Source organism: Canis aureus, chromosome 3 (genome assembly GCF_053574225.1).
Source record: "Canis aureus isolate CA01 chromosome 3, VMU_Caureus_v.1.0, whole genome shotgun sequence".
Lineage (NCBI taxonomy): Eukaryota > Metazoa > Chordata > Mammalia > Carnivora > Canidae > Canis > Canis aureus.
This window is the reverse complement of record NC_135613.1, coordinates 9,425,239-9,442,198: the sequence shown is the minus strand read 5'-3', so window position 1 is coordinate 9,442,198 and position 16,960 is coordinate 9,425,239.

Here is a 16,960-nt window from a genome sequence, read left to right as displayed (position 1 = left end):
GATCCAGGGATCAAAACCAGAGCAGAAGGCTAGCCGCCCAGCCACTGAGCCCTTCCATTATTTCTTAATCACTCAAACTGTTAAGATCCCATCCTGATAAACAATATTTTTCCACCTCAAATAAGGTAGCCCTGGCAGAAAGGCTCACAAAGATATACATATAAGGAGGTTCACAGAAGCACAACTTATAATTGCAAAGAAAATTAGGAATAACTTATTATTTAACAAGAAGTACCTAGATAAATGATATATCCATTCTGTGGAAAATAACTACCAGAGAGTCATGGTTTAGAAGATTAATAATGGTTTAAGACTCATGATAAATTCTTAGAGGTAAAAAAGCAATTAATAAAAGATTATATATAGTAGAATCCCAATTGTATAAAAAGAAAATTAAAAAATAAAAAATGAGAGGGCATTCCAGACTGCTAGCAGACTGATCTGAGGTGTGAAATCCTCCTCCCACTTCAAACACATCTAGAAATTTGACATAAAATCCGAAGAAAATTTTTTGAAGGATGCACCTGGACTTGAAAATAAGAAAAACACATTTTAAGGGGGCACAAAAATAAGTCACTGTGCCCTCTGGAGGAGGTAGATGTAGATTTTGGCACGGACACAAAGTTTTAAGTCCTAACTTTCCTCCATGAAGCTAGACCAGGAGGTAAAGTGCAACTAGGAAAACTCCCCACAGCCTAAAATCAAGGTTTGCTTCAAGGAATGGGCAGGAAGCAGAGTCAATCATGACAATACAAACTCCCTACTCTGTAAGGCGTGCAAGGACACTATAAAATTCTTTGAGCCATTAGGAAACTCCAAACTCAGAAATTAATATAAAAGGTGGTCCAAAGCTGGAGAACCCATATATCCATGGCAGAGTAAAGCACAAAAATGCCCCATAAGAATAGAATGCTCCTATGATACAGCACATAACCTATAAAAAAAATCATCACTACTGATGAACCTAAATGAAAGATCACAAAGAATACAAAGAAATCCAATGCTATGAGAGTCTGCAAAATGCAACAAAAAGTCATAATCAAATGACTTCAGATACTAAGGCAATTTTTTTTAATTTTTGAAATAAGTATTTAAAACCATCAGGCAGATAAAGAAGATAATAGATTCCACACAACAAAAGCAGGGTATTACAATGAAGTGGAAAATTTGAAAAAGAATTCTGGAACTAAAAGACTAGGACTGGAGAACAAAACAATGATATGTAAATGAGTACGTATGACAAAGAGAAAGAATTCAGTCAACTGGAATACAGATCTAAAGAAATAACCTAGAATGTATCACAGGAAGTTAAAAATATGAAAGTATCAAAGAGATATTTAAAAAGACAAAAGAGAATGAAAAACTCTAGCATAATTATTCTGTGAAAAAAAGACTACAGAGAACAAAGAAGATAATACTTTTTAGAAGTCTCCAGAACTAAAGAACTCCAGAACTATAAATGCATAGATTGAAAGAGCTCATCAACTCCCCCAGACTAAATAAAGCCAAAGCCACAACTAAAACACTGTGTAGAAACTATAGGACACCAAGCAAAAGGAGAAAAAATTGTGAAAGCTGAAAAGAGAGAGAAGATAAACTACCTTCAAAGGAACATCAGACCAATAGGAGTCCTATCAGCAGCAAGAGATGCAAAAAGACAATAATAGTAACTTCAAAATACTAAGAAAAAATAACTAACCTAGAATTCCATACCCAGCTAAATAATCACTTAATAATAATTCAAACAAAAGGAAATTGCCAAAGACATAAAAGAGTTTGCTAAGTGCATACCCTTATGAAAAAACTACCAATACCAAAATGTATCTCACGGGAAGAAATGAGATACAACAAAAAATAGCAAGCAAATTAATTGGTAACATGTCTTGGTAAACCTAAATGAAAAAATAATTTTGGAGAATTTCCAATTAATGAAATTCTTGATAGCAAAAACATGAAACAGGAAGGTGTTCAGATTTTAAGATTACTGTTTTAAGAGCAGGATAGAATTTTCAGCAACTTCACACTGTGTTAGGACAATCTACAGTTTAGTACATATGTCATATTTTAGGGTACATATTGCAAGAATTGACAGAGTGTGAACTACAAATCCAGTAAATGAGAGAAAATGTGCAGGGGAGATAAATAATCCAACTAAGGGCAGGAAAGAAGGAGAAAATGCTAAAAAGAAAAAAAAAGATACTAAAAAAATGTTTAAGTATCCATTACTACAATAAAGGCAAATGATTTAGATTGCCTTTTCTGAAGACCGAGATTCTCCAACTGTATCAAAATTAAAGTCCAGCTACTTGTTTATTAGGGAGACACAGAGTGGTACAGAAAGGTTGAAAATAAACTGATAAAGAAAGCCAAGCTAGGCAAATACTAATACCCTCAAAAACTGGAGGGGTATCTGGGTGATTCAGTTGGTTAAGAGTCTGACTCTTGATTTCAGCTAAGGGTCAGTTCAGGTCATGAGAGCCTCACATTTCGTTCCCTGCCAGGGATGCAGCCTGCTTAAGACTCTCGCTCTCTCTCTCTGCTCCTCCCTCCTCCCTCTCAAAAAAGAAAAAAAAAAAAAAGGTAAATAGGAGATAGGTAGGTAGGTAGATAGATAGAAGAGTTGTCAAGAATGGAATGATTTATAACTAAATGTAATATTATCTCTGTGGGGAATAATAAAGTGATTTTTATTACTCTCTTTATATCTTCCTGCATTTACCAAAAATTTTAAATGAAAATATACTATTTTCAGAATTTGAAAAAATACATGCATTTTTAATTATCAAGTACTTTATTAATAGATTATAACTGAGAATAACCAACACTGCATGTTATTTGAATCCATATATATGATACACATATTAAATCATTTAATCTATCAGCTTATGGAGGAAAAATACTACTTTTCCTTCATTTTGCAAATGTGGAAGATGAGGCACTGAAATATTTAAATAACTTGCCTAATGTCAAACATCTAGTAGAGATAGGATTAGATTAGAAACATAACTAGTCATGTGCACTGGAGAGATCAGACATCTACATCTAGGTCTAACATGTAAGACACATCTCAGAACTTACAAAAATTACTTACTTGTTCATTTATTTTACTTTATAAGTAAAGAAAGAAAATTAAAAAAAGAAAATTTCAATGAAAGAATATATTTAACACTTACTACTAATAGTGTTAGTAGGAATTCATAGGAATTCATAGACAAGAGAAAATTCCTTTCTATAATTTGGTTCATGTGTTTATATTTTAAACTCTGCAATAAAAACACCAGTGATTCTATCGATGTATAAATCATGACTTTTTCCAGTTAAAATGCACCATTTCTATAATGCGCCATTTCTGTAACAGAATGGATTTTTAAAAAATATTATAATTGCTCCTGGTTCGTGTCAGTTAAGTGAAGATTTTTTAAATTACCCAGTTTTTAATAATGACAACATAGAAATTTGACACTTCTCTTTTGAAATTCTGGACATAAAATGCATACCTAGATGCATTTGGGATATAGTGGTCTTTCTCAAATTAGATTTCCTTTTCCTTTTTAAGCAAATATGCAGTTTAAGATGAATTTTAAGAAAACAATAGTATATTTAAAAATAACTTCTACAAAATAAAAAATGAACAAAACCAGAAAAAATATCACATTAGAAATTACCTTCACCTATATTTACATTAGCCAAAAAAAAAAAAAAAAAAAAAAGAGAGAGAGAGAGAGAGAAAGAGAGAGTCATCATTTATATGTAATGGATGCATTCCTAACCAAATGGATATTGAAAGAAAAAGGTGCATTTTGCTAGTGCTATCAGAAAGGGTCTCGCAAATAGCATGTAGACAATTACAGTTCCGGGAACATTCAATTGGCCACCTATCTTGGCTAAATTACAATAATGTGCATTTGGGCAAATCATATCATTTTACAAAGTCATTTTAAATGTGCACTGTGCATTTCTTCTCTTACCTCTCAAAATAATTCTCTAGAATGCTTCAAACTTAAAGAAATATGCAGATACACCCCAGATAGCCTAGCATACTCAGACTTTGCAGGAAGCCAGGGCACCTTTCTCCATCTAGACTTCATATTCCAAGACTTTATCACCATAAAGATCCCTTTCTATCTATATTGACACTGCCAGGGTAGCATGTTAAGCATCTTAAGCATGTTGGAATGGATGCCGTATTTGTCAGAGGCACTATGTGATGAAATGAAGACCATGGTAAATGGCTGATCAACACCTCTCTTTCCACTGTCATGGGCTGTCAGCAAACTGTCCCATCCAAGTAATGAAATAGGTTTATAATTTTCAAAAGCTAAGATCCTTTTTGTACAATTTCATCAACTATATAATACTGTTCATATTCATTTATGATATCACATTATAATGTATGAAAAAGTGATTTTGAGAAATGGGGGCGGAGGCATTCAAATGCACAGTTATAATAGATGTGCATGGGGCTCTGGAATATAAAACTAATGATTTCATTTGTCTACTCCTGATGTTATTGAAGAGTATTATCTTATGCATAATTAACAGGGTTTTGAAAGGTTGAATATAAAGCATTATAGCATTTCTTGTCAACTTACACTGGGAACTCTACTGTGACCAATAAAAATAACCTATAAGTGTGCTTTCTATCTAATCTGGAAAAATGATAAATACTACACTATGCTGGTACATCTTTGTTTTCACAGATACTCGCTCTCCATGAGTAACTATAAAGAGCAAAATAAAATCCATCTGAAGACTATTATAAATTCTGGCTCACATTTCACAAGTGACAATGCCTATTGACCTTAAAATTGTAGAAATTAAATTATTGGCATGGCCATATAAATCTCATGTGTAACTACAGAAAACCATAAGTGTCTAACTCATTGGCAAGTGTCTCACCACTTATGCCACTGGATCAGTAGAACAGGAGTAGGTACAAACCCTATAAGCCACATAAATCCTATTAATAATAAATACAGTGGCGGCGTGTGAAACCTTATCCTATCAGTAGCCTCACCTTCACTCACACAAATGGTCACCTGAAAAAAGTACTCCCTTCTGTTCCTGACTCTTTATTCAACATAATCAGTGCTTGCAAGTCTTTTGTTAACAGGGTAATTACTAGTCTGCAATTACTAGTGCTTGTTTATAGGATAGTAGTAGCAAGCAGATTGAATTGTCTGGGTCAGGTTGGAGATGAGTCACCAAGATTGAAATAAAGTCAAGGAAGCACTACTGAAAAATCAGGTTACTACACAGAGCTGGGGCTGAATGAAGCTGGGATTATAGCACACTCCACACTGACAAATATGTGAGCCGCGCACTCTGTGAGGTGTGGTTTGCAAAATATTTGAACAGTCACTTAGGACAACTATGTTTTTCCTGTAGTTACACATCAGAAATATTTTTTAACAAAACATTTCCAAAAACTGGAGCGAAGGTTGACTCTAAGTATACATAATCAAAATAATTAAGCCTACTCCTTAAGTTGGCAGGAAAGGTTATTTTAAAAGGGGAAACATGCTGGTATAAGGTCCAAAGGCTGTGAATATCTTGTCCCATTTTAGAAAATGAAAGAGTACTATTTCTTAATAACCTTTTCAGTAGAACGTGAACCAGTTTTAAGTCTGTTTTTATCTAGAATGGGGCATACCAGGCATTCAGCAAAGAATTCAGATAATGAGTGAATATTTTAGCCACTTTTTATTTATCAAAATTAAAAATTCTACTCAAAACTTATTCCAATGCACTTCTGGTTAGATAACTATTGTATGTATAAAATAAATTAGAACGTAGTTCTGCTACCAACTATTAGGGCAAAATCAACACTTAGATAGCATAACCTCTTTAAACTCCAAATACCACCATAGCAAGAAGGTTCTTCACTCATGCTACTGGGAGAAGTTCCACACAAACTTCTCTTGCCCCAACGAAAGCCATAAAACCTGAAGGATGTTTATTTTATTTTGTAATAATTTATAATCCTTTTGTAATCATCAGCATGCAGAGGATAAAGATCACCACCTTCCACTTTCGCATACGACCCTTTTAAAAAAACAACCAGGTGTGATGTGAGAAGTACATAACTGGCAATGTCACATTAAGAATCCACCAATGGGGTGCACAGGTAGCTCAGTCAGTTAGGCATCCAATTCTTGGTTTAACTCAGGTCATGATCTTGGAGTCGTGAGATCAAGCCCCACATAGGGCTCTGTGCTCAGTGAAGAGTCTCCCTAAGATTCTTTCTCTCTATCTCCCTCTGCTCCTCCTCTAGCCTGTACACACACATTTGTGTGCGCGTGCTCTCTCTTTCTAAAGTAAATTAAAAAAAAAAATCCACTGATGCCACATATAAATCAGAGAGATGACCAACTTGTGCCTTCTCTAAACCACTCACAGCAAACTTTTATTCATTCTATGAAGCCATGCAAAAGAAATTCTAGCTACGAACCACATTAAAATGTGAATTATTTGCTGGAGACTTGATACCATTGAGGGGGAAAGAAGTCAAGCATTCTCGCCAAGTGAAAGCATAAAAAAAAAAAAAGTCTGACTCTTACAGTTACCTTCAAGGTAAAATTAATTATTAATTGGCAGAGCGTGGACATGGAATGATTGCTATCAATATTTTAATACTTTCAGTGCTAATTTCATTCTCTCCAGTGCAGTTTGTCTACTGAAGAAGCAAGAGAGGTCTGTTTACTTTCCATGAGGCTTGCTGTAATCATCACCTTAAGAAGGTTTCCAATATTCTGAAATGCTTTGAATCATCCTCTTCTTGAATTTCTAATATTAAACAAACTGAAAAAAGATTCACATTTCATTCACATAAATTAACAATTCTACCACTCTTAGCTGGCTCAAGAAAGATTAGATTGCTAATTTCTGAACAACATTCATTTTTCAATTCCCGCCCACCAGTGCTGCAATTCACCTCGTGTGCAGACTTGGCTTGTATTTTATTCTAAAAGTTGGGGAATGATTCATAAAACTTGAACTTGGTGAAATTAGAAAGTTAATTTATCAATGAGTGAATTCAACCTAACTCATCTTTAGAGGGAAGGTTGCAGATAAACACGGCTGAATTCAGCGCAAGGGCTCAAGTTTCAGCAGAATGGTTCAGAAGCCACCTTAAGGATTGAGGAAGGCAAGTGCCACCAGGACAAAGGAGAATTAGGAACTCTCCACTTCCCCTTCTCAGAGTCCACTGTCCCAGAGGGAAAAGAGCATCTTCAGAACCTGGAGGTATGAGCCCAAGACAATCTCAGATTCAAGGTGACCTACAATTTGCCTCAGAGACAGACACAACCCTTAACTGCTAGTAACAAGGCTCCAGGGCAAATAAGGGGAGAGTCAACAAGGGTTTGGAATTGCCCAGGGCATTTAAAGCCTAGAGGGACTGTTCTGGGGACAATATTCACTAGAAAAGAGTCACATTAGGTTAAAAAAAAAAAATTAAAAGACTGCTCACTGCTGCGTGGAGCTCTGAGAATGTGGGAGCACCGTCCTAGGCTGTTCTGGACACTGACCCCAGACTAGCCCTCATTTCTATTTTGAACATCATACACTTGTAGCTTCTCTAACCTCTCTGGACCTTCAGCCAGGGACCAAACACTTCAGTCTCACCTGTGATGCTGTCTTCAGACAGCAGCTCCAGCTGATCATGTTACTCCTTTGAGTCTCATGAATCCAGCACAACACTGGGCACCCGGCCAGAAAAATGGGCCACATCCTGGTCAACCACAGTTCGGAATGTGGCCATCATCCTCAACTCTTGCCTCTTTCTCACCCACCACCTCGAGGCAATCACTAGATGCTACTGATTTCATCTTCTTTAAGGATTTCAAATTTGTCCATGTCTCTATTCCCACCAGCCATCACTCTTTCCATTTAGCCTCTTAACTAACTTCCAGCACAGGCCAAGGCCCTCCCACCCCTTTGCTGTGCTGCAGGCACAGTGGTTTTGCTCAAAAGTTATCTCAGCATGTCACTCTCCAGTGTAAAACCCTTTAGGGCTTCCCACTGTCCTCAAGATAACAGCCGAGCTCTCTATCATGCATTCCAGATTCTGTCCTCACTCACCCAGCCCCATCTCTCACCAACTGAGATTGTGCACTCTCCAAACAGAGACCCATGTTCTTACTCACCTTGAAGGCTTCTGTGCTCAGTCCAACCTCTAATAAATCTTCCAAGACATGACACACCAGAGACGTGTCATTGTATTTTGTTCATGAGCTATCCTGGTCCATAGTACTCTTTTATTACTCTTTCCTCAGAGCTAAAATTTCTAAAGACAAGAACATTCATAATCTATCCCCATTGCAATTCACTGTTCTAAACCATTTATTTGTATTAACATATGCAATCCTCAGAGCAACCCTAGAGTTGATTCAGCTATTAGCCCTATTCTGCAGATGAGGGAAGTGGCACACAGGATGATTCGGTAAAGATGATGCAGCTAATAACTGGAGCACCAGGATTCAAACCAAGGCCATAAGGTTGCAGAGTTAAGTACTGAAACGGACTCTTATTCCACAGAAAATGAGGAAGAACAAACTACATTTAAATTCATGATAAATAATGGCAAATCTGTGTCATCTGATATTAATAAAACCTTTCAGTGTCAGGGTTACAAGGAGTTATGATGACAGGAGTGTCTAATCTGCAAATCTCTGTAAGACTTACCTTTGTAATACAAACATTACATCCCCCTTGTTCAGTGCACACTTCACTAGGGGAAAACTTCCCTTATTAACATTTTAGGCTTACTTTGAGAAACAATAAAGTAGAAATATCACACTATAGAAATATGCAGCTGCCAAAACTAAAACTACATCATTAATGTTACACAAAAATGTAGGTTCCCAAAGCTTTGAAATCTAACTGTATGTCATTTTACCATTTACAGTTTATTAACAAAATTAGATGCCGCCTTTTTTAAATTAACTGCTGTACATTTTTCTGATGTTAAATCAATATGGTTTCCATTTTTCATGTAACAGAAATTTAGAAAATTAAATACATCAGACAAATGGTCATGAATGCAACCATAAAATAAAATCTGAAAGGTTAAAATGATGGCTATTACTTATCATGCATATTTGCATCCCCAAATAGTAAAAGTCTTAATTGCTTGCCTTGAGTTCTTTTAAGTATAAAAGTAAAATATGTACTAACAGATTAGCATCTTTTAGAAAAAAAATTCCTGGGCACAGAGTATGTGGTCAATAATATTTGATTGACTCATTCCCGTAATAAGCTTGTTTAGGTACTAGAATATCTAATACTCAGTGTTTTAAGATTTGAGGGGAAGAGGTAGAAACTACTTGTACCTGGCATACTGAAACTTATTAAAAATCATTTGAGGTAGGGGTAAAAAAAGAGCATTTTAAAAAAATTACTGAAAAGTAGCTTTAGCAATGCAGAGAAAAACACTTTCAGGGTAGCTTTTGTGTACAAGGTTTTTCATTCACATGTATTTATTGAGCACATACTATGTGCTGGTACCGTATTACTTGCTTGACAAACCCCAGTAAATGAATAGAACTCCTCTCTACAGTGCTTCTGCTCCAGTGGGAGGTTGTACTGTCACACAATGAAAGTCTCAATGTGGTAGGTCACTAAATGACATTAAGCTAAAAAACTTTTTTAAGTCACTGAAATGCAATCATCCTGTTTTCCTTTCCTATGCTCCCAAATGCTACCATAAGTATAGTCCCCTATCATGCCCACTTGGGCCTGATTTCCTCTACAGGGAGCTTCTACTCCAAACTATCCTACTCCTAATAATTCTAAGAATTATTTGCACTAGGGCATGTGTGACTGATAATAATTTGCATTTTTTCTAATGGTGTTTGCTAACCCAGAGGAATGACTCGCTGATTGAAAACTTCAGACAATAGCAAGATATTGAAAACTTTGGAGGGCAAGTAGGGTTATTTGGAGGAGAGGAGTTTTCAAGATCCTGCAAGACTAGAACTCAGGAAATTCTGCCTCTAGCTATGCCTAAATTGACCTTGAATGCCATCACCTTTATGAAGAAGCTATGGCCTAAAACGTTCAGCCAAACAAAGGGCCTAAATGATGGTGATAAAGAGTGAAATCCCTAGAGAAAGGGTGCCTGTGGGGGCTCAGTGAGTTAGGAGGAGTCATGACTCTTGCTTTCAGTTCATGTTCTTGGAGTTGTGAGATCAAGCCCTGTATGGGGATCCGTGCTCCCTGGGGAGTCTGCTTGTCCCTCTCCCCCTCTCCCTGCTCTCTCTCTCTCTCTCCTTCTCTCTCTTTAAAGTAAATAAATAAAAAATTTTTAAAAAGAGAGAGGGAGAGAGAAATCCCCAATGAATAACAGGATAGAAGATTCAGAAATGGAAGATCATATTCACCAGAAACAAAACAAGCCCAGAATGGTATTTCCACTTATTTGAAAATTACCCAAATATGCACCTGATTTTTCTTGGTCTTAACATCCTCTCTCTCAAATATCCCATAAATCTATTTCAGTGTAACAGGAGTATCTTTTAATCCCAAAGATTTTAAAGCCAGTAATAGAATTCAGTCAATGTTATAACCTGAAAGCTTTCTCTGTTTAGAGTACAGTCCTTCTTCATTCTGTTGCAAAATGAACAAGTGACTCTAAAATCTCGCCATGTTGACAATGGTATTATACCTTCAGGTTGCTTGGGCTTCATAAGATCACAGGACAGGTAATAAGCATGAGCCACGTAACAAGTTTGAAATGCTTTAGCCACACACACACACACAAAAGGCCTTCAGACTATCTTCCCTGATTTCCAGACTGTTTACAACATTGCCAACTGCTATAATAGCATTACTAATATGTCCAGAATTTTATTTTTCCTACAGTAAACCAAGTTAGGTCAAAGTTGTACATTGAGTAATGGATGAGCTATGAGCTAGGTTTCATGAAATTCAGTCCTTTTCTCTTGAAACTAAGTTCCAGAAAAATGCTCTATTTCAGTTTTCCTCCTACTTACAAATACTGGTTGATCTGCACAAATTCAGGCTTTGTTAATAATTAAAATTCTTTTAAAAATCAACCACAATGATACATTTCATCCAACCCTCATTATTTGCCATTTCTAGGTCTCTTCAGAATTTCTGAGTACTCCCCAGTGTGAGCCAAAGTGACAAGAGCAAAACCTGTTCACAAGCTACTTTTAGCCAAGTAAATACTTGGAAATTCACTCTGTAGCTAAGAAAATGTATCATTATGGCCTTTACAAAGACATCCTGTAAACATCCAGCTTTGAGCAAAATAGATAAGCTCTTTTAGAAAAGAGTAGAGTCCTATTTTCAATTTCAGTGAAAACATGGCCTTTGAAAAGAGCATCCTTACAGGTCTGCCCTGAACTATCCCAGTAGTAATAATCATCAGTCTCCATTTTAATCGTCCTTTCAATTGCCTACTAGGCTGGAGGGCATGGACTGTGTCTTGGTCACTAGATGGAACAATGTACCCAGTATATAGTAGGTGCTCCATAATAACATTGTTATGAATGAACACTTCCCAGATGCATGATGGAGAAAATTAAAACAGGTACATTTTAAGGAATTACAGAACCAAGCCCTCTGGACTCTGAGGTCCACTTCTTTTCTCTTAGGGCCAAGTCCTTTCCGGGCATAAGTCAGTGGGGTTGACACTTGGGGGCGGAGCATCTAGTGGTAACTTATGGCAAGCTTAACCCTACTGGGAGTCATGGCATCCTCAGCAGATCAAAATTAGTCTACAGCTAATCGAAAGTCAGAAGTATAGATAAGACAGGAACAGATTAATCAAAATCTGAATTCTCAAATAATTTAGAGACTAAATATATTGGCTGATTAATTTTATAATTCTATAAAGCCACATAGCCTGTTGGGCTACCATATAATGAGGCCTGCCTTCATCTAACATTTAGGGTTACCTCATGATATCTTCTTCCTTCAGAATTTACAAGCAAGAACTGACTTCTATACCTTAGGCTTAACTACGGAAGGGTTTAGAACCATTTCTGACAGCAGCAGAATGAGAAAGGGAAGAAGAAACAGGAGGAAGAGGGAGAGGAAGAAGGAAGAGGAAGAAAGATAAGAAACAAGAGGAAGAAAAGCCTTAAAGCTGCTTAAGGTGACCTTGGCCACAATTCAATTTTTCTGTAATGTCCTCCAATGTCTTGAGAAATGTGAAATTGGCCTTACTTTGCTGAGATGAAAAAATGTGAATGAGAAGCCAAACCATGAGCTCAGATAGAGAGCAATCAATGAGTACAAAGCTTCAGAGTAAAGAATATGAACTGATTATTAGAAGTCTAGGGTAAGACCTGAGAACCTGAATTTCTAGTTAGTTACTAAGTGACACTGGTCCTTTTGGTTCCAAGAGAACACCTTGAGAACAGTGTTTTGGATCTCCATTTTTCTTAATCACACTAAGGACATCAAAACATGAACTTTGTATAAACAAAGTTTCCTGCTGTGGTCTTCCTTCCACCTACATTCTTTCTTTCAGAAAAGTTGAGCATTTACGATGAAACATGATATATTCAGTAGTTTAAGTTTCAAGTAAGTCAGACATGGTTTTAGTATTGTCTTGTGCTGTCCTTCACTTTAAAAAGTAACTCAAAATAACGCTTCAGCTAGATTCTAACAGGATGCATTTAGGAGAAAAAAGAATATAGACCAGAACAGCAGCACCTCTCCTAAGTATATAAATCCAGATTCCTTAATACCCAGCAACTGGTTATTTTTATACTTTGATGGCTTCTAAGTCAGATATCATGCATTTAATGGTACCTTTCTTAAAAGAACATTATGCCTACAATAAGCCTAGTTGCAATATCAATAAAACAGTAACAAATACTATATTTAAAAATTAGGGAACAAAACTCATTCTGAAAGAAAAGCTAGTCTCATCAGCAAGCAAAAATAATTAAATTCAATTCTTAGATCAGGTGGTGCATAAAGTCACAAAAGTCACTACATAAATTTTTACAGAATATAGAGAGTACATGGAGTCCATAATCTGTTGAAATCTGTATGGGTGTATCTGTATACACAGCTAGGATTTAAGAAAGCAATGCTATAGATCAATGAAATTCCATTTCATATTATCTTAGGCTAGAGAGTCAAGATTGAGTAGTTTATGATTATGTTAGACCACTGAGATGTGTGGATCCCTTAGTCACCATTTTATGATTTATTAAAATGAATACAAGTATATGTATACAGATTACCACAGAGTTGAAGAAAAAAATATGTGACTTTCATTAAAATCCAAGTGAGAAACACTCCTGAAACCAGCCCTATGAATCTTTTAATGAAAGATTCCACTTTTAGGAAATCCTTTCAAAAAAGAAATTAAATCTGAAGTTTATTTCCTAGACTGTTTTATATAGGGTAAGAAACAAAAACAATCTCACTGTACCACGGATTCAAATGAATCAAATCATGTGCCACCAAGTTTCCCATACACACGTAGAAAATCACACCATAACCCAATAAGCTACAAAAGAGCAAGTGTTACACTCATTCTCCGATATCAGCATCATAATGAGATTCCACTGAATTTTCATTAGTAGAAGCAATATTATTTGTTTCTAGGTACTTTCCTTCATAGGACATAAAAGAGCAAAATCCAACAGTTCTATCAGGTCCACATAGGAAGCTGAAACACAATGACAACTTAAGATTCACAAACAAGAGCCTGAAATATCAAGAGACTAAATAGTTGATACAAGGATTTAGATAACAAAAAGTACTTATCCTGGCACTACACACATAAAAATAGGACTTTAAAAAAGCTGCCACAAACACGCAGTAATATTAACAAATAGTTTCCCAATGCTTCTCTGCATATTACACATTAAGGCAGTTTTACAAAAGGTAATGCAAACAACGGTTTTGGTTTTCAAGGCCAACTATTTCTTAGTCTTGGAAAACAGAATGGAAAGAGAATCCATAAAGGCAAAAGACAGATTAATAGACTGGTGTAGCCAAATTAAGTGGCTAGAACAGATTCCATGTTTATAAAAACTTGATGGATGTCAGAGCTGGCTTGGTAGATCGGTAGAGAAAGGATGGAGCATTTAATGAATGATGCTGGGCTGACTGATGGTCCATGTAGAGAAAAAAATGAGTGTGGATCCTTACCTTTGCACCATAGCTGAAAAACCAATCTCAGATACGTTAAGGATTTTGCCATGAAAAGCACAAATTTAAAATTTTTTAGAATTCATTAAGCCCCATAGATAAGGGAATTTATTTTTATGGTTTTGCAATAGGGAAAGATTTCTTTTTAACAAAACATTAAAAACCCAAACCGGAAAGCAGAAGATTGATACGTAAGAATATATTAAAATGAAGAACTACTCTTCATCAAAAAATAACAAAGGGAAAAAAAAAAACAAAATCAAAGAAATGAAAAAAGCCACAGAATAGAAAAAAAACGTATATTCATAACTAACAAAGGGTTAGTATCAATAATATTTTAGAAAATTATATAAATTGATAAGAAAAAGAAAAAATATATTAGGAAACAATGGGCAAAACACAGTAACAGGCATTTTTCGGAAAAGAAACACAAATGGCCAATATTCATATAAGATTCTCAACCTCACTAGTAATCAAGGAAATGCAAATTAAAAATCAAAGTAACATAATAATTTTATATCACTAGATGGGCAAAAATTTAGGAGCTTGATGATTCAAGGGGCTGGCAAGAATATGGAAGAGTAGAGGGACACCTGGGTGGCTCAGTGGTTGAGCATCTGCCTTTGGCTCAAGTCCTGATCCCCAGGTCCTGGGATCAAGTCCTACATCAGGCTCCCTGAGGGGCACCTGCTTCTCCCTCTACCTGTGTTTCTGCCTCTCTGTGTGTCTCTCATGAATAAATAAAATCCATATATATATATGGCTTTGATATATATTATATATCAAAGAGTAGAGCTATATTATACATTGCTAATGGGGCCATATGGCCTATGTATCACTATCACATAGTGGTACAAGTGTGTTTTTTTAAGGGACAAGATAATGAGGGAATAAAATTTGGGTATGTTCGTTACTTTTTGTCTGGGAACAAAGGAGAATGAGTCTGCAAGGATTTATTTTTTTAAATAAGTTTTTTTTTTTTTTTTTTAGGATAGCAAAAGGTTAAAACTCCATTAGTTTTTATAAACCTCATCTGCACATACCTAAACCAGAGGTGATAGGAGACATCCCTAGAGTGGAATAAAGTGAACGTTTCTTAGCTAAGCAGACACCAGCATGAGGGGACAAGCTTCTCTATACACTAGAATGAGAGAGAAGCAAAAGGTCTACAGTAAAGGTTACAGTCTAATACTACCCACATAAGCGAGGGACACAAGATCCCTCACTTCCACTCTAGAGTCTTACAGGTCTTAGGCTATTAAAATCAAGCTGTCATAGTTCTGGTCAATTGGAATGCCAGACTCAGTGGGACTCAACTGTTGAGGGAAAAGGGAAAAAGAAATGTCAGGATATATACATAGAGATGCTGTAACGATTACAGGTAGGGAAAAAGGACAGAGATTATGGCATCCAACCATTCATTCCACTATCAAATCTTTGCCTTTGGCACCATGGCCATTTCATACCTCATTGCTTCATTTTTAGTTGGGTCACCTTTAAAACTTTAAAAATAAATAAAGAAATAAAAAAATAAAACTTTAAAAATAGGTACCACATCTATAGTCCTTTTAGTTCCATCTTTATTAATTTTTTCTTATTTTAAAAGTTCGTTTTCTTTGGAGGATATTTGAATCCCACTTCAATGTCAACTATGTAACAGCAAATGGAAATCTGTGGGATGCAGAAATGAATCAGATATAGTCCCTGCCCTCAAATCACTTACAAAGTTTAACAGAGAATGCAGACAAGTTTTAGCAATCAAATTATTGAATGAGGTATCCTAGAAATATATGTGGGGCCAGGGAGGAGTACCCAGGAGAGGTCAAGTCTATCTATAAAATGTGAGCTGGGAAAGATGGAAATAGCAATAAAAAGAAAAATTATGAAAGCAAAAAATACAAGCCACTAATGTGGAATCTGCCCTGACATTAGGGATTACTAAAAATTTCCTGTGCCTTTGCTGGGAGTTCTTTCTGTCAAAATATTAGCTACATTATTTACTCTTCTGGATCCTAAATCCAACAAAAAATTATTTTTATGACTTAAACTTGAGTGACCTTACTCTCTCTGCTGAATGAATGAACCCAGTGAAATTAACAAATGGTGTCTTATGTGTCAGGCAGTGAACTAAAGACACAAAACAAACAAGATATGGACACAGCCCTTTAAAAAACATCTTTTTTGTTTTAGGCCAACAATGGTACAATTGGGTAAGAACACACTTATGGGAACTATATTGCCTGTAAAAGACAAAAGAAAAACATGTATCATGGTTCATAATTATTTTAAACAATACCTTCTAATTCATAGCTAACTTTCAATGGTAAGGAGCAATATGCAAACTGGCTACAAGTATGTATGTACATTGTGCAGGTGTGCCTGTGCACACGTGCGCACACACACACACATACACACTCAAATTTAAAACCACCATATGACATGCCAGAGCATCAATTGTTACTTATATTTGAACCAGTTTTCCAATGATTACGTTCCAATATATTTCACTGAATACATACTTCTATAATATTAGATCCCCAAACATACTTTATTTCAAGCTTTATTTTTAATGTTCCAGAAGCAGCAGGGGGCAATCTAACGTAGGAAACCTGCTGTGGAAATGGTGAAAGATAAAGCAAGGTTATATTCTAGAGCCAGTTTAAAAAAAAAATCTCCACTTTGCTGAACACAAAAATATAGCATATAGGGAAAGAGGAAATATACATTGGAGAGCACAAATCCAGGTCAGTAAAATAACAGAAGATGAAGGATCCACTCTGGGATAAAATAAGATGAAACAAAATGAAATAAATATAAA